General features: G+C 43.1%; 1 long non-coding RNA gene across 2 annotated transcripts; it reads right to left on the reverse strand.

Moving 5' to 3' along the window:
* Positions 1 to 3,534: 3,534 nt before the first annotated feature.
* LOC115071191 lies at positions 3,535 to 15,703 on the reverse strand. Of its 2 annotated transcripts, none has more exons than XR_003850298.1 (3): positions 15,612 to 15,703; positions 5,979 to 6,048; positions 3,535 to 3,967 (listed from the first exon to the last, which is right to left on the reverse strand). It is a non-coding gene; the product is annotated as an uncharacterized LOC115071191 (long non-coding RNA). The 2 variants fall into 2 exon arrangements; XR_003850299.1 differs by lacking the exon at positions 3,535 to 3,967 and adding an exon at positions 4,448 to 5,627.
* Positions 15,704 to 22,569: the final 6,866 nt, after the last annotated feature.

Genomic DNA, 22,569 nt, shown 5'->3' on the forward strand with positions numbered 1-22,569 from the left:
AGTCCTTTTCCTTCTAGTCTTAATCTCCTTTTTTACCTTGCTGGGCCTCCTTTATGGTCACCTCAAGTCATCATGAACAAGCCTGGTCTGTTCTCCCTACCCTGTGTCCCCTTCTCAGAGCCAACAATGCCCATCTTGATCTCCACCCCACTAGAAACATCCCCAGTGGTGCCCATTCTCCAGGCTTCCAGTATTTCTACACCCAGAATTCCACCTCTGTCCCCAGAAAGCTCCCTGGCAATGTTCCTTACTCAGAGAAAAGCAAGGTCTTGTCTTTTTCTTTCAGTCTTTCTATTTTCCTATTCCTTTGGTGGTTTTTAATCATTTCTTATTGTATATTGTGTGTGTGTTCTTAATACTATCAAATCCCTGAAGAACAGTTAGGAAGAGATGGAAGAAGGTGTAGACAACTAACTGTAATGTAGCAACCCTCAACTCTCTTAGGGGCTTGCATGATGATTCTTGGGGATGAGAGCAATGTTGTAGAACTGCTAAGGTGATAACTGGAGGCAACAACTTGATGTGCTCCAAGTGTGGCCATTTGAGAGAGCAGTAGGGAGTTTCCAAAGGTGTGCTGATAAGGATGTGATAAGAACTCTCCATTCAGAATCCTTGTGGGTCTGGTGCCAAATCTTTAGTGACAATTACCTGCACAGTAAAATACTTGTGCTTCCTTTTCAACGCTTCCTATACGGGCCAAATTCAGCAAGCAGGTTGCGACAGGGCAACGATAAAGAGGGCTTGAGAGATCACAGAGCTAGAGAACAAGGGGACCACCTGGACTACAAGGACGATAATATTTTCAATCATAAGCAGAAGCCAGGGATGTGGAAATCCCCTTAAAGGTTGTTCAGTAATAATGCCAGGTTGTTGTGAATCAGATAATCTCATGAGAAAAACAATCTTGCAGTCATTTGTCTTGAAATCAGACACAGGCATCAACCCGGCACTTGCTGAAACCATCGGCTTTTGTCCAGGGAATCAGAGAATGCTTCTCTAAGTGGTAGAGATGAGGATGCCATTACGAAGATGTAAGGCGTATGCTAGTGCATGGGGAAGTTGGGCCAAATGCTCCTCTCGGACGTGCCTCCTCCAGGTGGTCTATCTGAAGGACCAGCTTATGTATCCAACAACACATTTGGTTTTGATTGTTCCCCAAACCCTGCTTTCTCCATTCCCAATACACTCATCAAGGAAATGAACCAAGCAAGCTCCAGTAGAATAGGTGGTTGGTGGGTTGGAAAAGATGCTGGAAGAGGGCATGGTGGGCCTTCTGCTGGGGACTGGATGTTGTGGGAGGAACACTACGAAGGCATGTGTGAGATTTAGCTGTTTATTGATCAAGCCCATTTTCACGTGAACCTCATCATCAGCTCTTGCTTAAACTCTCACTTCCCCGGTACCCGGTAATTGACTCTCGCATATTGATTAAGATGTTGATGTGTCCCAGGATTTCTCGGTGATGCAGGCACGCCTCCCTGCAGGCTGGGCTGGCAAGGCTCTCACTGTAAGGCTGTCACCGCGTGCTCCTTAATGGATAAAGCTGTCATCTGAGAGCTGGAATGTCTTGCAGGCACAAAGACGAAATTAACTGTTCAATAATGTATGGGACATGGAAAAAACTTTACCCAACAACTTGAATTGATTGCTGTAAGTGTTTTGACTGCACTTGCCTGCTTTGCATAAAGTCAGCGACTTTGGCTAGCCTGATATTCACGAACAGCCATTTGTAGGCCTACTTTAAAGTAAGAGTTGAGAGACTGGCGGCTGCCAGGAACCAGCTGTCTGGAGGGAATGGTGGAGGGGGAGCAGGTGGGCACAGCTGACACCTCTCAAGGGATCCTTGAGTGATCCCTGGTCTTCAAGGCAATGGGTTCCTGGCAGTTCAGTGGAATCTTGCTAGAATGGTGTCTTGGGTGAGTTTGGTGAATCAGTGGGTGTGGAATTCCTGGAGCTCTGTGACCTCACTTGCTTCCTGCCCTCCTCTCCTCTCTCTTGGAGTTAGGCTGACATCTTGCAGAGAGCCTGTCAGTCAGAGCTGTAGGAGGAGCAGGCCATTGGATCAAACATTTGACACCAGCCTGATAAACAATCCTCTCTCACTGAAACTGAACCTTACTCATTATTTGGGACTTGGTTAAATGTGTGCTAAGGATCTCTCAGTTTCCAGAAATTGCTGGGTTTTTCTTTCTAGTCCTCTCCCTTTCTATCTTGGAAGAAGGGGAATATATCAAGGTAGCAAGCCTATATGCTACATCTTTTCTGCCAAACTTAGACTTTTAAAAACTTAACAAGATCCTTTGAACATAGTGCTGTTTTATCACAGGATCTTTATTGAACTTTTAATCAACACAAGCAGCTGACAAAATAGGAAACTGCAGATTCGGCCTAGCATTATGTATCTTCCTCATGAGTCTGAAAAAAAAAATCATAACATTAAAGGATGACAAAATAAATAGGCTCACTTAAAAAACAAATGAGTCCCACCAAACCAAGGAAATCCTCTCACACCCAGAGGAAGGCCTGCCGCGTGGCTTGCGGACTGCAACTCGAGAGTTTGTAGCCTCATGGAGGTCATTACCATAAAACAAATAACCAATTCATTTTTGTCACCCACTAGGAGTGAGCTCTAAGCCACAGGCTCACGTCCAAGGATTCCTTCTCCACAGGGCCAACCAACCATGTATAAGGCTGGCCTCTTGCCTAGAAGGGAAGTGGGGCACAGCCCCTGTGTCTAAATCATGACCCTTTCTCAACCCAGCTACTGTCTCATGGCCCTGGATAGGGCATTGTCCTCAACTGGGGTTTCGTCTCCCTCCCTGCCTCTGTTTCCCTATTTGTTTCTTTTCTTCTTTATTCAACAATGGGACACACAATTGTCCCACTGGGATTACCCACTTAGTTCTCAGGGGACACTGGATAAGGAAGGAGGAACCCTCTTTCTATTCTGATCACAGCTCCCTTTTTTAAACCAGCCTGAAACACCATTTACTTGAAACCATCACAGAGAAGGGCCCTGGTGGCAGCAGCCCAATTATTAAGGCTCGTGCCTATCTGGACAAGTCATCTTTTATTTTTCCTGAGGGTAGAAATAAATGCAGCAGCCAAGAGGAGGAAACTCCTGGTCTCCGGTGGGGACTGCAGGGTTGTGACGGAAAGCCAGCTTCTCACTATGGGGTGTGGGCTTAACGCCTGGTAGTGGACACTGAAAATACATTGGAATGGAATGGATGAGGAGTTAAGAGATGGGTGAGGATGTGGTCCAGATGCGGTACTCTAGTAAGGAGGGAGTACAAAGTATGAGAAAAATCAGCTGGTCTGTGGTCCTTTAGCCAAGTTTCTTGAAATAATATTGCAACTGGTTCTGGAACTGCAGAATAGCCACCAGCACAGATGTGCTGAAAGACAAAGTATGCTAAACAAGATGCAATAAAGGGATGGCCTGAGGTCTACAGGGTCTGGAGAGGCAGTGGCAGAGAACCTTGAAGGCTGAGGTGTTCTGGGAGGGAGCATCTGATACTTTACAATAAAACAGTGAGATCTGTCCCTTTTGGAATGATCATTTGCCATCGTGGAATGATGCTGAGTAGACCAAAGGGAGCCTGGACACAGGGGACCAAGGGGAGCCTGCAAGAAGGCCACCTGGTAACAAGAGTCAAACCTAAGACTGAGTATGAGCATCACACAACCCTAGCAGGTTTTAGGGAAGGAGGGGCTGCCCAGCCACCATGACCCTGCTCACGGTGCCGTCATTCTTATGTTTCCATCCTGGCATAAAGCCTTTCCAAGAAGCTCCCCTGAAGTTCTTATTCTGTGGCCAGCTTTCAAGTAGATCCAGGGAACTGAACCACCAGACCTATATTTCTCCTCACTTGCTGCCTCAGATATCTGTTCCACGCCAACTCCCGAAGATGGTGGAGACACAGAGATGGAAGGCACCAAGTCTCTCTTCCCAGAGCTTCTCAGCCTATTGGAGATAGAAAATAGGATAGAAAGGCATGGCCAAAGGCTGAGGAGGTCAGTAGAACAAGGTGATTAGCTCAAATGGGTCAGAGGGTATAGTAACTCTCAAAAGTGTGGCGTGTATAATGGAACTTGTCCCCTTCAGAAATGTAAGAGAGGCTTTAAGCCTTATTTGTTGCAATACAATAAGAGAAAAACTTGGGAGAAGGTAGGGGAAATGCAGATACCACAACTGGGTCTCATCTTAGTCCATTTAGACTCATATGACAAAATAGCTTGGGCTTCGTTATTTAGAAGTAGGACTTTATTTTTACAGTTCTAGAGGCTCTGAGGTCCAAAGTGAAGGCACAAGCACTGATACCAAGTGAGAGCTGACTCTCCTTAAATGATAGTGACTTTGGTGAGTCATGATATGGTAGACGGGAGGAAAGGGATGTTGATGTGAACTCAGTCCTTCAAGCCCTTTCTTATTGCACTAACTACACTCTCAAAGTTGAAGCCTTCATAGCTAATCCCCGAGACTCCACCTCTTAGTACTATTAGGATTGACTTTCAACATGAATTTGGGAAGCGTACAAATACTAGAACCATAGTAGCTTTGATCAGTATTCAGTTTGGTGGAAAAGCTTGGTTAAACCAGCATTAGTAAGGCACATGAGCACCTGGGTTTGCAAGAGGCTACTTCAGAGTCAAGTCCACAGGAAGGAGGTAGAGATTCTTGGAAAGACTTCAAAAGTATGCTTGTCACCTTTACTTTCTAGACTCTTCTGGCACATGGCAAGTAGTTGCCCCTCAGTCTTAGGGAAGAGCCATAAATTAGGTCAGAACTGCAATTTATCCTCATAGGTAACTAGGGGAATTGGCCTAGACCTTGGGTGACCAAAATAGTTAACTCCCCCAATCTGCTCAGGGCAGTTACATTATGTGACTTGAAATGGTGAGAATGGAAATGATTTATTCTGAGAATCCTGCCAGTATTGCAGTGAAATCATTTGTATTTCATTATGGGACATGAGTGTGCTAGACATGCCCCAAATGACATTCTACACTGTTCCTATGACTGGTTATTTCAGGTGACGATTAACAGAAAATGATTGGTAACAGCCCCAGGGTGAGGGCGGTCACTTTTCCGAGGGACGCTGGGCACTAAGTTTCAGTTCCTTGTAGTCTCCTATCTAAGTCTCCAAAAGGAAATGAACCACTTCTGTTCTTGCCACAGAAAATCAGTTTCTTTTTTTCTATTTCCTGTTCTCTATTTTACCAGTGGAGTTTCAAGAAGTTAAACCAAGAGTTAAGCCAAAGGGTCTCTGGGGTCTCATCTATAATAAACATATGTGCGTCTTCTACAATCCCAGTTGCAAAGGACAGCATCAAAACTGGAAGGAAACAATGAAGCCAAATGCCATAGTGCTTGTTTGCTGTTTCCTCTTTGTGATTCTGTGTGTTGTTGAGAATGCTCCAGGCAGGTTCTCCAGGCAGACTCACAGCGTCCCCAGCACTGCCTGCCCATGGTTGCATGCTCATTCATTCTTGGCGGAAGAACCCTGCTTCAGGTCTACAGAGTGAAAGCCTTGGCGAGGGCGGGGTAGCAAGCAGGGTCCAGTGCAGGCAGGCAGGATGCGCAGCGGTTTGGCTGTGGCTGATGTGGTGCCTTTCTGCTGCTTCTGTTAAGACAGTGAACAGTGTCTGTTTGATGTCTGGTCTTTGGGAAGGAGACCCAAGAGAACTTGAGCTGGGCTTGTCTGGATATCAAAGTCCAAATTAAAAATTTATTCCAGTGTTTGAAAAATTCCTGGCCAAAACCTTTGTATGGACAAAAAAAAAGAAAAAAAAATACAAACTCCCTGGTTTCTTCAGTGTCTCCAATTGAAGGATAGAGGATTTATTTTGAAAAATAAGAAAATAAAAGTAAGGCCAAATGGTTCTGTAAGAGGACACAGGTCAGATGGCCCCTTAGCTAAATCTTCAAGGAAAGTAATCTGTTAAAGCACTTTGGGCAACTGAGAAGCACTTACTTTAGTTATTTTTGAATCTTCTTTCTTCTACCTTGCATTGCATGCCAGATCATCTGGTTCTTCACTTGAGCTAGAGGGTGAAGAACAAGAAAGAACTTATTCCACACCCTTTGCCCTCACCACATTCAGCAGAAAAGCAGAGAAGAGAACTTTTAAGTTGTCGGTTGGGGAGGGAAATAACGATGGCAAACCAAATCATCTAATAGTAATGATGAATTATCAGTAATAATGGAAATTTCATTATACGGCAAAAGATTAAACAAAGGAGTGAAATTCTAAACAAAAGAGTCAGGCCATTAGTAAAATATTTTCAGAAAAAATAGAGCTAGCCTAATGCCAGAGTTTCTTTAGTGAAATGTTGAAATGGAAGTTGCACAGGAGAATTAATTCTAAGGGCAAAGCAACCAGAGGAAGGATTGGGACCAACATGTCGGGTTTAGAATGAAAGCAGAAGGGTTAGAATGAGAGACTGGGAGAGCCATGTCAACAGACAGATGTGGAAACTGAGTGCAGACATCCCCAGGACTGCAATTCAAGGCATCCTGCAAAGGTGAACATGCAGCTCCAGGTAAATTTGCACAAGTCCTCGGGTCCAAGGGCTTTGCCATCGTGCTATTGGCAAACTTCACGCTTTGCAGCTTTGTTTAGTTTGACGAACTTTCAGAGTGGACCACTCACCACTCATGTCACCACCCTTCTGATCTGGCCTCACCCCAACCTGTTCCCACTGCCCCCATTCTCCAAGAGCAACCCCTCTTCACCCATCCACGAGCATGGACCCATTGCCCCTGTTTCTCAAGGCCACGTAGAGGCATACACTATTTTTCCTCCATTTCTTTAATATTGTATTTATGATTCTTATGTATGATAGGCAGCAGGTGGTAGGGTATTCCATTGTGTCAATAGCATAACTTTTGCCATTGTAGTGTCCCTAGAAAGTTGTATGGTTTCCAGTCTTTTGCTAATCAAAATGCCACTGCTATGGACATTCTTGGATGTATCTTTTGGTGTCCTTATGTACTTCTCTGGACAGAGAATGGTTGGGTCATATGGTTCACATAGGTTAGTTTCAGTAGATACCACCTTATTTTTCAGATGTAACCTGGTGACCTTGACCCTCACGCTCACAGATCCCTATTGCTTCTCGTTCATATCATTTCTGGGCATTGTCAATTCTAATCTACATTCTGAAAGTGCTCAGTACTGAACTATGACTGACGTTTAGAATGCCCAATTTGCATCTTTTCCAAAGTTTGTATCAATTTAGATATTTTCTTTTGTGAAGAGACTATTCAGTTATTTTGTCCACTATTAATGCATTATATACTGTTGTTTCATATAAAAAAAAATCTTTAAGGGACTGGAGAGACAGCTCTGTGGTTAAAAGCACTGACTGCTCTTGCAGAGGTCCAAGGTTTGGTTCTCAGCACCCACATGGTAGCTAACAACTGTCTGTCACTCCAGTTCCAAGGGAATATGATGTCTTCTTCTGACCTCTGTGGGCATTGCATGCCACAGGTACACTTACACACATACATAAAAAATAAAAATAATAAATAAAATATTTTTAAAATCTTTAAATATTGCAGATATAAAGGTTTTTAGATACATATGAGAGTATGTTGTATATACATACATGTATGTGTATGAGTGCATGTGTATGTGCAGGTACATGTGTATGTATGGAGGCCTAAAGTTGACATTGGGTGTCTTCCTCAATTTTGCTCCACCTTATATTTTAGGCAGGTCTCTTTCCAGAGCTCCCAGTTTCAGCTAATCTAGGTAGTCAGCATACTCTGGGGATTCCCTGTCTCTACCCTAGTACGCCTGGATTACAAGTGGGCCACCATGCCCACCTGGATTTCTGTGTGGGGTCTTGGGGATCCCAACTCGAGTCCTCATGCTTGTGCAGCAAGCACCTTATCTGCTGAACCATCACCACAACTTCAGATATGATTTTTTATATAGTTTGCAAAACACCCTCTCCTACTCTATAACTTGCCTTTTGATTTTCTTAATCGTATCACTGTGTTTTTTTCTTTTCTCTTTTCATGGAGGAGTTCCTAATTTCTAGAAGACTAATTTATTAGTCTTTCATTTTATGGTTAGTGAGTTTTACATCTTGTTTAGATTTACCTACCCTAAGTCATGAGGCTATTCTTCTACATCATATTTTACAAGCTTTATTATTATATTTCTTACACTTAGGTCTCAAATGTATCTGTAATTGAGTTTTTTGAATGGTGTAAGGTAGGGCCAAAGTAATCTTTAAAAATATGAATAGCTGGGGCTGGAGAGATGGCTCAGCGGTTAAGAGCACTGACTGCTCTTGCAGAGGACCCAGGTTCAATTCCCAGCACCCTCATGGCAGCTAAGAACCATCCTTAACTCCAGTTCCAGGGGAATTTAATGCCCTCTTCTGGACCTCCGTCAGGCATTGCATGACACGGGTGCACCTACCCACATGCAAGCAATATGACTCATACACAAAAATAAAAATAATAAATAAAATATTTTAAAAATATGAAAAGCTGAACCATTTACTTAAAAGACAGTTCTTTACATACTGCCTTCAATGATGCCCCTGTTATAAATCAGGTACTTTATCTACAGCTGTTTATAGATTTTTAAATCTGTTCATTGGGTCTATTTGTCTCTGTTTAGACCAATATCACAGTGCCTTAAGTGTGTTACTTTATATTTACCTTTGAACTTACAACTTTTTTCTTCTTAAATTTTGTCTGGACTATTTTTTTGTTCTTGTTGTTGTTCTGTTTTTTGTTTGTTTGTTAGTTTTGTTTGAGACAGGGTCTCCCTGTAGCCCCAGGCTGGCCTAGATTTCACAGATTCTCCTGTCTCTGTCCCCAGAGTGTTAGGATTAAAGGCATGCACTTCCATACCCGGCCCATGTCTAGACCATTTTTGATCCTTTGTAATTCCATATAAATTGTAGAATTAGCTTACCAATTTTCACAAGTGAAAAAAGAAAAGGCAAGGAGCGAGGAAGAGAAGGGAAAGAAGAGAGAGAGAGAGAGGAGAGAGAGAGAGAGAGAGAGAGAGAGAGAGAGAGAAACGTGCCAGGATTTTTATGAGTTTTACACACAGGTAATAGGTCAGTTTGGGAAGCATCAGCCTTTTTACAATACTTTTTTTTTCAGTCCAATTTGTATAGTATATCCTTTCAAAATATTCTCTGTAATGTTTTACATTTTTACACACTAGGTAGGTGAATTTTGCTGAATTTATTTCTATTGAAGCACTTATTTTTAAAATGCTATTAAAATATCAAACTTAAGGTGCTGTTTTTTAATATTGTCATGAGTATACAATTGATTTTGGGGGGCATCTTTTTGAGACAGGGTCTCCTTGTAGTCCCCGTTGGCCTGAAACTTGCTACGTAGACCAACTTGGCCTCAGTCTCACAGAGATCTGCCTGCCTCTGACTCTGAAATTCTGGATTAAAAGGCATGGGCAACCACACCAAGCTACAATTGATTTTTAATCATGAATAAGTAGTAAGTTTTATCAAATTATTTTTATTCATCTTTTAAGATGATCATGATATTTCTTCTTTATTTTGTTACTGTGATGAATTATACTGACTTTTAAGTGCTAAACCAACCTTGCATTTCTGAAATAAAAGTAGCTTGAAATAAAATCATGGCAGTTGATCCTTTAAATGTGTCTGTATATTCGATTGGCTAATATTCAGCTTTTGGGAATTTTATATTTATGACAATATTATCTGTTTCAGTGCTGTGACCATATTGAAATGACAAATGAGCTGCTTAGACACCTATAATTCAGGGGCCAAATATATTCTGAAGTCCCCTGACTTCATATACTCTCTCAACCCCCCATGATATGCCTATCTTTTAGAGATGGAGAATTCAGTCACAATGTGAAAACTACCTCAAATCAGACTAAAAGCAAAGATGTATAGTTGGAGACTAATTTTTTCTTTCAGAAGAAGGTAGAAGAAATGACTCTACCCCTAGTAAGTTATAAGGTTGGGAGACTATGAAGGCCAGAGTGATTAATTGTAATCATCATTTATAATGTATACTCATAATCATATTGCTTCTAGAACATTCTTCATTATCTTTCACTTTTGAAATGATTGGTTTTCCCAACAGACTTGAGAATCCGCTTTTATTAGGCCCAGATCATCAATCCAAACCTTTTAAGGTAAGAGTGTTGCTACCTCAGAAGCCAAAGAGACATTTCCTAGCTGGAAAGCAAGCACTCGTAGCCATTAGCCTCCTGGACCTGTGAGCCAGCCTGCCTGTCAGTGAGGTTATGTCGGGCTCAGAATTAACACTGGGCTCCTTTTTGCCCACTCACATTGTCCTTCGTTTCACAGACTGTTCTCAAGTGCCTCCCGCAAGCCTTGTTTCATACGAGAGCTACGTTTCTGGGGGAAAAATGTCTAAATTGAATTTAGTTTACACAGTTTTATTTGTAATGAAGCCCGTGTTTAAAAGAAAGCCATACTCAATTCTTTTAAAACCAAGTATCTGTTTTCTGATCTAATTGGTCTCAGAAATCCTCACTTGCAGAGCTGTAGCACCCTTTGTTTGTAATTGTGCTCATGTCACATTCAGGACCTAGTCTTCTGGACTTCTGCACTCCCTCGGTAAGAGCAAGGATTCTTCAGACAACAGTACTCTCCTCAGACCCCATGAAGGCCTCTCTCTCCACACCGTCTGGCCATCCTCTCTCTGTCTCAGCAACCCCGACTCCTGTCTCTGTCTCAGCAACCCCGGCTCCTCTTTCGGCTCCGCAGGTCGCCCAGTCCTGTCGGCCATGAGTGCTTCTCTGTGGAATCCACGTCCTTGACTGTTGCCTTGGCCCATGCACACTGACCTGTTTGTGTTAAGACCCTTTGGAGTCCTCAGGGACAACTCACCAGTGACCAGGGGCAGAGCAGCTGTATCAACTCAGCTTGGGGAAGCTCAAGTATCCAGTGATCTTGGCTGTGTGGAGTTTGAAATTAAGCCCAATGCATTACTCACGGCAAAACCAGGGGCCAGCCAAGTTAAATAGAGCACTCCCCGAAACATTCGCAGACTGATTAGAGAAGGAAGCTCTGACTTGAAGAGCGGCTGTTTTGGACCTTCTTTTTATTTTTTTAAACAACATGATCTCGACAAGTGAAGTGGGGAAAGTAGAAACCTCCTCAAAGAATGGTATTTAATAATTTTAAAAGTTTCAGCCTATGAACATATGCCAGGTTCATTTAACTTCATAAGCACCACAATTTAATTGCGCTCTTCCTTCCGAACGGTTGCTGAGCACTTTGTAAGCACTGTCTTGTCTCATCTTCATGGCAGCTGCACTGTAGATACCACTGCTCTTCCCCTTCATAGGTGGGCAAGTGGAGGCCCAGAGAGCTGAGACACACGCTGCTAAGGGATGGCTTAGAATCCCTGACAACCTGCCTTTATCTTTTTGCTGGCTGTAAAAACAGACAAAAGTGACTTTTGTGAACAGGACGCCAAGAGAAAACCATGACATTGCCTGATGGGTCTGTGAATAGAAGCTGGGTTTTGTTTGGGAGAACTCTTGAAGGCAGGAGTTCAATAAGGCAGAGCACACCCTACTGAACCAAGCAGGGCTTCAGTTCACAGATCATTAGGTCCAACCAGAAGGAGCTCCTTGCCTTGGAGGAAGAAAGAGGATCATTTAATGGACTTACAGAAAATCTTTGTATTTTCACATTTTTTCCCCTTGCACAACAATTGAACCCTTCCCAGGCCGTGGTTCATTCCCTCCACTGGCCTTTCTACCTGGGATTGTTTTGAGAGGCCTGAAGCTAAGTCCTGTGCCCACTCCCACCTCCATTGGCCTGGCCTGCCCTATCATTTGATCAGGGTACCAGCACTGCCCTCTGTAGCTGCATGTCCACATAGACATGTTTATTGGAGCACTGAGAATCTCACTTCTCAACAAAGCCCTGGGAATTAGATTGTTTTCCACGCTAAAAGTTTTCATTTGAAAAATAACCCTCTTTGTTTAACTAATGAAAAGGAGGGGTTGCTGCTCTCTTCTAGGGCTGGGTAAGAATTCCATGGGCAGTAATTCTATTTCTCGGTGGAAAATGTTTCAGTTTCTTGAATTTTTTTTTTTTTTTTTTTTTTTTTTTTTTTTTTTTTTTTTTTTGCAGGCTGGTCCCTGCCCGGCCCTTTGCTCCAAGGACCACACATACACACATGCTCATGTTCACCCTCATGCATGCACAGTGCAGCATTTTCCACCCTTCCCTGTTGAGAGTTAAGAATGGCCACATCCTCTTTCCAACACCTGCAGAACAAAAATGAGGTGGGTCGATGGCTGTCACCCAGCCAGAGGCATCCTACTTGTTTGGGAACAGAACGCCTTCCCAGGCTGTACTCTCAACCCCAGAGGCTGGGTGGGCCACAGAGGAAGGACACTAGACTCCAGACTTCTCTTGTTTCTGTTCATCCCTATGTCAAGCAATTTTTTCACACCGTGGAAGGGATAGTCTATAAATTCCCTCTTCATGTTAGCATGAAGTAGGAATAAATACAGTTAGACCTTGTGTGGTCTGCATGATACATCAGAATATGCCCCAGGAAGCAACTCAGGAGAAAGAGAAAACTCATGCACACTCAGTTCAGACAAACCTGCTCTGTCACTTAAGTATCTCAGCCTGTGAGCAAGTGACAGCTGACCTATTTTGAGCCTTAGAGTCTGGACTTAACAGCCAGGGATATATAAAACCATGGGCAAAGTTTGCCTAAGGAATGTCTGTCTTCTTCCCTTGCCTATCCTCCATACACTGGCCTTCTAGATATCTAGCTCCATTCTTAAAAAAGAACAATTGAGAGCTGAGTCAGAACCAGGCGTCCTCAGCAAGGCCTGTTGTAACACGGATGTGCGCTGTTGAGGTGGCACTGTGTGTTCTAGGGTTGCAGAGTCTGTCGCCAGGGAGACTATAAAATTCTCTAGATCTGTGAGTTCGCACAATACATCCGTCCTGAGTATGTGGTTTAAACACAATTCTACTTGAAGCAAGCAGGAGAGATGGGCTGGATGGATGCGAATTATATGAAAATGAGACATTTAGAAGATCTACTTGCACCAAATGTTAAGAGAGGAACAGCAGTTAGCATTATGTAATGAACTTTCAAAGCAGATAGGGATAGTAAGAAAGAATATGCCAGTCAGACCACTTTTGGTTTTAAGTGGTAGAAACCTCACTTCTATATTAACTGAAATAAACAAATAAATAAGGAATTTATTGGTTCATATAGCCAAGACATTTTTGGTTATATCTCCAGCTAGAGCTGAATATACAAAAGTCTAAAAGTCTGGAGTCTAGTCTCTCTCCCTCTCCCTCAACCCCCCTTTCCTTTCCTTCTAATAAATTTCTAACACCAACTTAGTAGCTGGCAGAAGTTGAACTTGTCTCTTTCAACATCTGAACACCAAATCTAAAGAAAACTCTAATTGACATACCCTGGACCTTTACCTGGCTAAAGTGTTACACTTCCCTTTGCAGTTGTCAACCAGATGTTAGGTGAGTGCTTACTCTGGGCTAGGAAATGTTCAGGCCACTAAGACACACTGATGAATGGGGGCACATAGTGACCTGCTCCCTAGAGCTTCCAGTCTTGTGAGAAGACAACATTTCAGTTTAGTTGAATCCTGCTATATTGGGAACCAAACAGAAGCATAGTCTCTTCTCATTCCACAAGGAAGCCTCTCCCTCCCTCTCTCTCTCTCTCTCTCTCTCTCTCTCTCTCTCTCTCTCTCAATGCAGGGTGTCCCTTATAGTTCTAGCTGACAAGGAACTGGCTAGGTAGACTAGGCTGGCCTCAATCTCACAGAGATCTGACTGTCTCTGCCTCCTGAGTGCTAGACATGCTCTACCAGGCCCAGCTGAAGCAAACCTTTCTTGGCTTCAGAAAGCCATCAAATAGAATTATATTTGCTAAAGATTCCCATGTGTAAGATAAGCATATAGATCATCTTACCTTGTCTCAACAAGCAGGATAGCTTTGACACCCCATGGAAAGTGTCTCCTGGAAGCACACAGTCAGTAGAAAACCCTGTCAACAAATGTGTCCTCAGGAAGACTCTGGAATTCCCCTAAGAAACTCGCATCTGTCTGACAAGCAAGGCATACAGATGGTTTCTGTCACAGGTAGGGGTAAGCAAGACTTCCCATCCCAGAAGTCAGAATGGTGTCACTGCTTTGAGTTGTTAGTGACTACCAAGGAAGCCACGGAGATCATAACCTGAGAGTCTGTTTAAGGTGAATATACATGTGGGTATACATGCAGATATATGAGGATAATGGCCTTTATAATTTTCTATATTAGGAGGGACTAGTATCCATGCTTTTTAATGACATACATGTGCTGAGTTGTGAAGGAAGTCTTACCAAATATAATTTATTCAGCTTTTATTGAGTACTTATTGCTATGTTATACTTTGGTTATATAAAGATAAATGCTGCTATCTCTCTGCTTCATGGGTAGAGTGGCTAGAGTAGAGATCTGTATACTCCACATAGGACATTGTGTAAGGGATAATATGCACAGAACATCTCTCCATAACATGTCCAAGATGCACAACAGGCTCTTGGTGATTGCGGGGGGAGGGAGGGATCCACCCCCCCCAACCTCACAATGTCTTCACAGAGTCTTGAACAGCAACAACAAAAATACTGGAAGATTCTGGAGAGCTGAGGACAGGCTCAGAGCCACCTGGGGCCACCCCTTGTTAAGTATGCTTAACCTCTGCAAGCCCAAGGAGGTATGCAACAAACATCCCGAGGGTTTGCTGGGCAATCATTACTTTTTATTATGCTTCTGACTATCAGGTACTCCAAAATCCACATAGACAGTTCCTGTGATTTCAGGTTGTCCCCAAAGAGAAACTCAAGAATCAGTGATGAGCACAGTGGGAGAGGGAGCTCGCTGCCTATCTCAAAAGGGCACATCACCATAATCACAGATAGCCTGTGAGTATATGCAGAAAGAATGCACCAGTGTCAGGAGCTGCGGAGGATAAGGATACACAAACCAGGTGTCCCTCCCTGCTTCCCTCTCTCCCACACAAAAGGTACCTTTAAAACATATGATGGGGGCCTACTTCATCTGTCTGAAAACACAGAACCCCCTCCTCAGGAGCCACCTTTGCTTCTATCCCACTAAACTCTCCCTGGGTCTCTCCAGGGCTGGCTGCTGCCTTCATATTTCATGCGGAATGTGCAACCTCCCAGGAGCCTAAGGCATGCCCTGCATTCTGATGCATCGGCCAGCTCTGACATTAGCCAGCTCTAGTATGCCTAATGAAGAGGCTGGTGCCACATAGAGGAATCAGGCCAAGGCTGTGGAGGACCTGCTGCAAACCAGGTACAGGATGACAGGAAGGTACTGAGGGTGATCTGAGGAGGAAGATGGTGGGTGCCTCTGTAAGACACTGCTCTATCATTGGATGTGATAAATGCGGGGCAATTTAAACCATAGCAGGATCTGACTGGAGATAAAGATCAGATAAAGAACAGTTCAGAGCAAGAAGCATCCTTGGGAAAAGGATAAAATTAAAGAAAAAGAAGTTTTGCAGGCTAAGAGGGGCTTGCGTGCAGGCTTAAGCACCAACCTTGTAGTGGGCAGAGGTGCAGGCCATTTCAGTGCTCCTTTTGGTGCCGTTTCAAGTCTCTTTAGCAACCACTTCATTACCTAAAAGATCCTGCCGAACACAAGTTTTCCTTTTCTTAAAATTTTATCCACCTTAATTTCACACATTATTCCTCATTTTGACTGGCTCTATCAGGATAAATTGACTCTTGCTTCTCCTGGTGTTAAGAACATTTACATTACGTTCTGAGGAGGATGGACACCTACAATCTACAGTCACCATGCCAAAGTTACATGGATGTGAGGGAGGACACACATGCACTGCCAGCCTAACACTCCTGACCAGGTCAGTCCCATGAAGCCGTCTCCCTGATTTGATGAAGGAGGTGAAGCAGGTCCCATTTTTCAGATGGGTAATAGAAGTTTATTCAAAGCCAAGGTCTCAAACTTCACAGAGCCTGTAGTCCTTTCAAATGAGCTGACTTAAAAAGACTAAAACCCACCATTCTGCTTGAGTATACATGGGATAAAGTCACAACCCATCATTTCTTATTACTAACAATGTGCTATGTTTTGGATCGTGAATGTCTCCCAAAGGCCATGTGCTGAAGGTTTGGTTGCCAGCCTGTGGCACTCTGGGAGGTGGTGGAAGCTCTAAGAGGTATGGCCTATTGGGAAGAAGTTGAGCACTGAGGGTGTGCCCTTGAAGGGTGTGCCCTTGAGGAGGACATTAGAACCTCTGTCCCTTCTTGTCTCTCTTCCCAGCTACTGTGAGATGAGCAGTTGTCTTCTGCAATGGATTTCCCTCCACTGAGATGCATTGTGTCATCACAGGCCCAAAGCTACCTGGCCAAGGGACCATGGACCAAAACCCCTGAATGAGCCCTAATAAATCCTTCCCTTTTTAAGTTGATTTTCTCAAGTTTTGATCACAGTGATGGAAGACTAAGTAAAACAATATATTAAAAAACATAGCTTTACATTTGTATAGGAAAGGTCATTATAGTATGAAATCTATAACAGGTAAATTTCTTTCAAAATTGTGATTTCTCTCTTTCTCTTTCTGAGTCTCTGTAGGGGGGTATGATGTGCATATATGCATGCAAATTAAGTTTTACGTTTTAGCTCTGGGGAAAATAATTTCTGATAAGAATAGTTGTTTTCCCTTACCACCAAGTGCCTAACACTGCTTGTTCCCTTGTCATGGCCCTGACTTTGAGCCGAGTGACGTCCCACAGTGAAGTCATGCAGAGAGACCGAGGGCACACATCTTTGGAGGCAGAACAGGAAATATCTTGACCTGAAACTGCAGGTTTTTTACTTCTACAGACAATGTTCCTATTTTGCAGCCTGTTTTGAGGCCATATCATACCGATAGATCTTTAATGCATCACCATTCTTCATGTTTTGCTGGTTAGGGTCTTGAAATATTTCCTCCACTAACACCTTGTATTTTCTAATTCTGTCCAGTGGAAATCGGGATCCAAAGACACATCTACACTTCCATGCTTGCTGCAGCGCTAGTCACAAAATCCAAGACATAGAAGGTCATATTCTGAGGGACTGGGAAGTTAGGGTTTCAGTATAAGGCTGAGAGTGCCACAGTTCAGTCCACAACTGTCTTTTGCCGCCAATGAGCCCTTTAGATGCATGAAGAAGATACTGCATTGTCCCCGAGGCTTCTCTTTTTCTAGTTTAACAACCTACGATGTTTTGCCAGGCTCTTATGTCTTGGGAGTCTGTTCTGAATGCTCTTCCCTGTCAGAGTCTGAAAGGGTGGCACTCTGCCAGCTGGGCTCCAAGGGCTCTGCTTCTCCATGTCAGCTCTGGTCCAGTTCACATCCCATCTGCCTAGGTGTGCCGAGTGTGGCTTGTATTGCTTACAGCCTCTGTGAGTCCCTCCAGTTCTCTGTCACATGGATTGGCTATAAACTCAGATACTCATATCCAGTACCCTGCCATTTTATTCTCTTTCCAAAACAACAAAACAACTCAGCCCAGAGAAAGAGAGAGATCCTTTTGGTGTATTGCTGGAAACCTCCTGTCTGGGTTTGAGGCAGTGCCACATTTTTGTGGATCTTTTAGTCACTTTCTGATTCCCTGTTCCAGTCTTCACATCAAATCCATCACCAAAATGAAGATCTATGAAGTGGTCTGAAGCCACCTCATTTGCCAGCCCTGAAACTGAAGTCTTGAGGTGGAGTTTGCTTGGCGAGCCCAGTTTCTCATAAACACGCCATGTTACCCATTAACCTCTCATCATCCCGCTGTCCCTGAGCCTTTCTTGATTAAGCTTTGCTCCATTTTCTTGCAAAATGCTGAAATTCCCAGTTCTATGTTTTCCCTGGATAGGTTCCAGGGAAATAATGCTTTCCTACTTTGGAAATCAGTCCCACATGTCTTCTTTTAATACTTCTGATAAATCCCCTGGTCATGATTCATATTTTTCAGCCTGTAGTAAATGGCCTTCTTAAACGATCATTTCTGATCAGTTTCTAATTGAGAGGGAGGAGAGGATGAGTTCTTCAAGATCTCCATTCTTTCCAAGAGAACCCTTTCTTAGTTCATTTTCCCTTCTAGGTATGTTTCTTAGTGCATTTGCCATTGTTATATTAGAATACCTGCAGCTGAGTGGTGGCTAACAATAAGAGGTTTATTTAACCCACAGTTCTCGAAGGTCAAGAACATGCTCAACTCTGGCAAAGGTCTCATGGTAGATGGAATCAAAATATTGGGATGAGAGATTATATGACAAAAGAGAAGGAAACAGTCAAGCTTACTCTTTATAACAATTCATTCTCAAGGAACTAACCAAGGTCCCACAAGAACTATCTTAATCTCTTCTGGGGACAGAACCTTCAATGAACTAATCACCTCCCTCTAGGTTCTACCTCTTAAAGGATCCACACCACATTCTTTACATCATCACCCTGAGGACCAAGGCTTCAGCACATGAGTTTTTATAAGATAAACTAAATATGAAGGTTTCAAAGGACTAAGCTATGGTTCAAAAAAAGAGAGAAAGAAGGAAGGAAGGAAGGAAAGAAAGAAAAAAGGAAGGAAAGAAAGAGGAGTAACAGAGCTAAAAGAAAGTAGTCAACTCTATTTTTTGGACTATGCAACATTGGAATTATAAGCAGCTCAGAGTAGAAAGCATTAGAAAACAGGGAAGGTGATAGGGAGGTTATGGCTAGAGCTGCCTTACGTATGAAAATGGGCCAACTCTACCAAGTATGAGTCTGGCCCTAATTCTTCCAGAGTAAGTTCTGAAATTCCCTAAAACCAGGTATCTTAGCATATTTTAAACATAGACTAGGTCTCTCTCTCTCTCTCTCTCTCTCTCTCTCTCTCTCTCTCTCCTTTTCTCTCTCTTCCCCCTACCACATTAATTTTTACTAATCATTATGTACTATTCGGTAACAATTATTTCTATTTTGTTATTTTGTCTTAAAACTAACAAAGAGGAAATCTCAGCTTTAAAGATGCTATTCAGTCAGCAAAATATTTCACGCATGCACTAAAATTTATACTTATTTAACAAAAACATATCTCACAGTTTGCACTCTATCTCACTGTCTTGAATTTCCAAAACAAATAAAAGCTGCCAGAGGTCACATAAAACAAAAAACTGACATAACCCAAGTTTTGTTTCTTTATTCTTTTAGTCACATACTATTGTTTAAAAAAATCTATTGTTAAAAATGCAGGGATCTGGTGGCACATGCCTTTAATCCCAGCACTTGAGAGGCAGAGGCAGATGGATCTCTGTGAGTTCAAGGCCAGCCTGGTCTACAAAGTGAGTTCCAGGCCAGCTGGGGCTACAGGGAGACACTGTCTCAAAAAAACCAAAAAAATAAAAATAAAAAATGCAGGGATCAGTTCTGTTGCAGGCTTTGAAGATGAACTGTTCCGCAAATAAACTCCAGCATTCTTTAGCTCCACAAGGGACATGAATATCCTGTCCATCTGTATCAAAAGCTATATAGGTATACATTTATATATCAGCTTCCTCCTAGGATACAAAGGTTAGTCAACAATGTAAATGTATACATACTATAGTTTCCCTATGAACTGTTCCCCAAGAGGCTCTTGTACTAAATGTCTGGTGGCCAGCTGTGGCACCTTTGGGTGGTGGTGGAACTTTGGGGAGATGAGGCGTAGTAGAAGGAAGTTAGATCATGGGGCATGCCCTTGGAGGGGGATTGGAAACCCTACACCTTCTCTCATTGCTTCCTGGCTGCCACTTGCTTCTGCTGTGATGTAGTATGCTGTCACAGGGGTTGCCAAGCAACCGTGGACAGACACCTCTGAAACCTTGAGCCTAAATATGACTGTTCTGTTGCTCTGTCTCAAACGCTTTGTCACAGTGATAGAATGCTAACTAACATGAAGTTTGCATGTGGATAAAATTAAAACTCAAGTTAACTGCCAGGATTGCTTAACACTGACCAATGAAATACTGGGGGGAGATGTTGGGGGTAGTTTGTTTTTACCATTGATATTATTTTTAGAATCATTGGTGCACAGTGTAATAAAAGTTGAGCAAACATACTTGGGTGCTGGGGACTACTGCCCTTATGGTCCCCCTTGGTGGTCTCTGCTGGGACGTCCTGGGGCTCTTATGCTATATGGCATGCTCAAACCCTCCTGAAGCACTATTGCAGGCAAGAAAGAAACAGGCCTGAAATACGGGTCTGGGTGCTGTCCATGTAGTTGAATTATGCATGGTTATTTCCTTTCAAGTGCTCATGCCTTACCTCTTTTGCTCTACAGATATCTTCAGGGCATTGACATCTTAGGCCAACATCCTGTTTTATGATTCTTTGTTTTGCCCCACTTTGCCGGTCCCTTTGGATGCAAACAGTGCTTGGTGTGACCCAAGTCTTCAGTGCATACCTACTAGTTTAAGGGCAGCTGCTCCCTGTGCTGTTTGAACTTGTGAATTGCACCCTCCTCCTCTTTCATTTATTACTTACATTGTGAGCTTGTTTATCCCTGAGACAGTTATATAAGACTCTTGATTTTCAGCAACCCTATTAGCTCATCTCTGCTCCCTCCACTTCCTCAGCCTCAGAGGACCAGCACAGGGAAAGGAAGAAACAAAGGCAGGAAGCAGAAAGAAGACCCCAAAGATTTAAGCATGCTGGTCTACCTATGAGTATGCAAAGAAGGTTCTTGGTGCCTGGGGCTTAGTTTCTGCATCCTTTCTACAAAATGAAAGGGACATATATACATATCCATGGTGCAAGTGCATCCAGGAGTCAAAGAAATATCTCTCAGGAAACTTTGCTAGCACTTATCTGTCTTCCTTGGGGAGAATTCCAGCTCTGTGAGTTAGAGCAATTCCTCTTGCCCACCACCAGACCCCGCAGTTTAGTTCTTCATTAAAAGAAGGTCCGTTGAGGGGTTTAAATACAAAACTCCCTATAATGGTGAATACTCAGAATTACTTTCCACCTGATACTGCTGCATTTAATTGGACTAAAGCAAGCTCCCCTGGCTCCAGACTCCCTTGAAATCCTGCCCAAATTTGCCTGGTTCCTGCGTGGGCCTGAGTAAATATGCGGCAGGTGCGCCGAGGGGTTGTGATCTGGGCTCCCGTGAACTGTAATGTTGCTGCATGACTGATTCCCCCACCCTTCCAGCCTCCCATGAAATCCCAGGACCATCTCTGCTTATGCAAAGAGTAGGCTCCCCAGTGCCGTCTTATGAAGAAGTGGTAGAGCAATTTCATTTAATATTGCTAGTGCTTCCATTAACCTGACTATATTACTCTCCATCCTCAATTTAAGACTCCCTCTTTCTCTTGATTATCGCTGTATTTCAGAGCACCTGAATGTCCTCCCCAGACCTGTAAGCCAGCCTGGAATAAGGTGATGATCAAAAGCTACAGTTCCTTGAGTTTTCTGGCTTCAAAGTAATGCAGGCTTCCTGAAGCACCCTGGAGGCCTTCAAAAAGTGGCTGATGGTTTGCTCTGAATGGGGCTCCCTCTAGATGGCTCTGGTGTTTCTGTCCATATTAGCTCCCTTATTTCTCTTTGCATTTCTCCTTCCTGCCTGTTTTTTTTTTCCCTTCCTTTATTTCCTTCTTCATTTTTTGGAGGCGGGTGGGATAGACCCGGGGGATACAACAAAGTTGGATCTTTGAGGGGGTGCAAGTGAACAGAAGTCTGTTATGGATTACAGGTGCCTTGAGTTACAAGATAAGTCCATTATAAGGGCTATCAACTTACAATGGAATTTATAAGAATAAAGTCTGTATGTACTAATTTTGACATAAAGTGTCTCCAAAAATTGTGGTTGAAGGTTTGGTCCCAAGATGGTAGAGCCAATCATCAAGTTGTGAGGGCTCAGACCTTATCAATGGCTTACACATTGATGAATGCATAATTGAGTAGACTACTGAGGTGGAAACTGGAAGGTGGGGGCCAGTGGAGGAAGTGGGTCTTTTAGGGCCAGCCTTTGAAGGGTGCACCCTGTTTGGGGCCCCTCTTCTGTCTTTCTGCTTTCTGGCCACCCTGAGGCAGGCAGCCTCCAACTCCACATGCTTCCATCCATACTGTTTGGTCATATTACAGCCCCATAACAACGGAACCAGCCAGTCATGGACTGAAACTCTGAGCTCAAGAGAAAACTCTTTTTTTTCTATCAGCTGCTTTTCTTAGATACTTTGTCAGGGTGACAAAAAGCTACCTAACATATAGTCCATTGTAAGCTGAAAATGCACTTAACACACCTAACCTATAGAACATCAACATCAGAACTTAGCCCTGCCTGCCATAGAGATCAGAACATTGATACTAGCCTACAGTTGTAAAACCATCAAACACAAAGCCGTTCTATAATAAAATGCAGTATATTTTATGTAATTTATGAACTACTGTACTGAAAGTGAAAAACAATAGTTTTGTGGCTACACATTTACACCATCATAAAGCTAAAATAAACCATCATCAAATCATTGTAAATTGAGATCCATC

This window comes from Nannospalax galili, unplaced genomic scaffold (genome assembly GCF_000622305.1).
Source record: "Nannospalax galili isolate Female #2095 unplaced genomic scaffold, S.galili_v1.0 scaffold98, whole genome shotgun sequence".
Lineage (NCBI taxonomy): Eukaryota > Metazoa > Chordata > Mammalia > Rodentia > Spalacidae > Nannospalax > Nannospalax galili.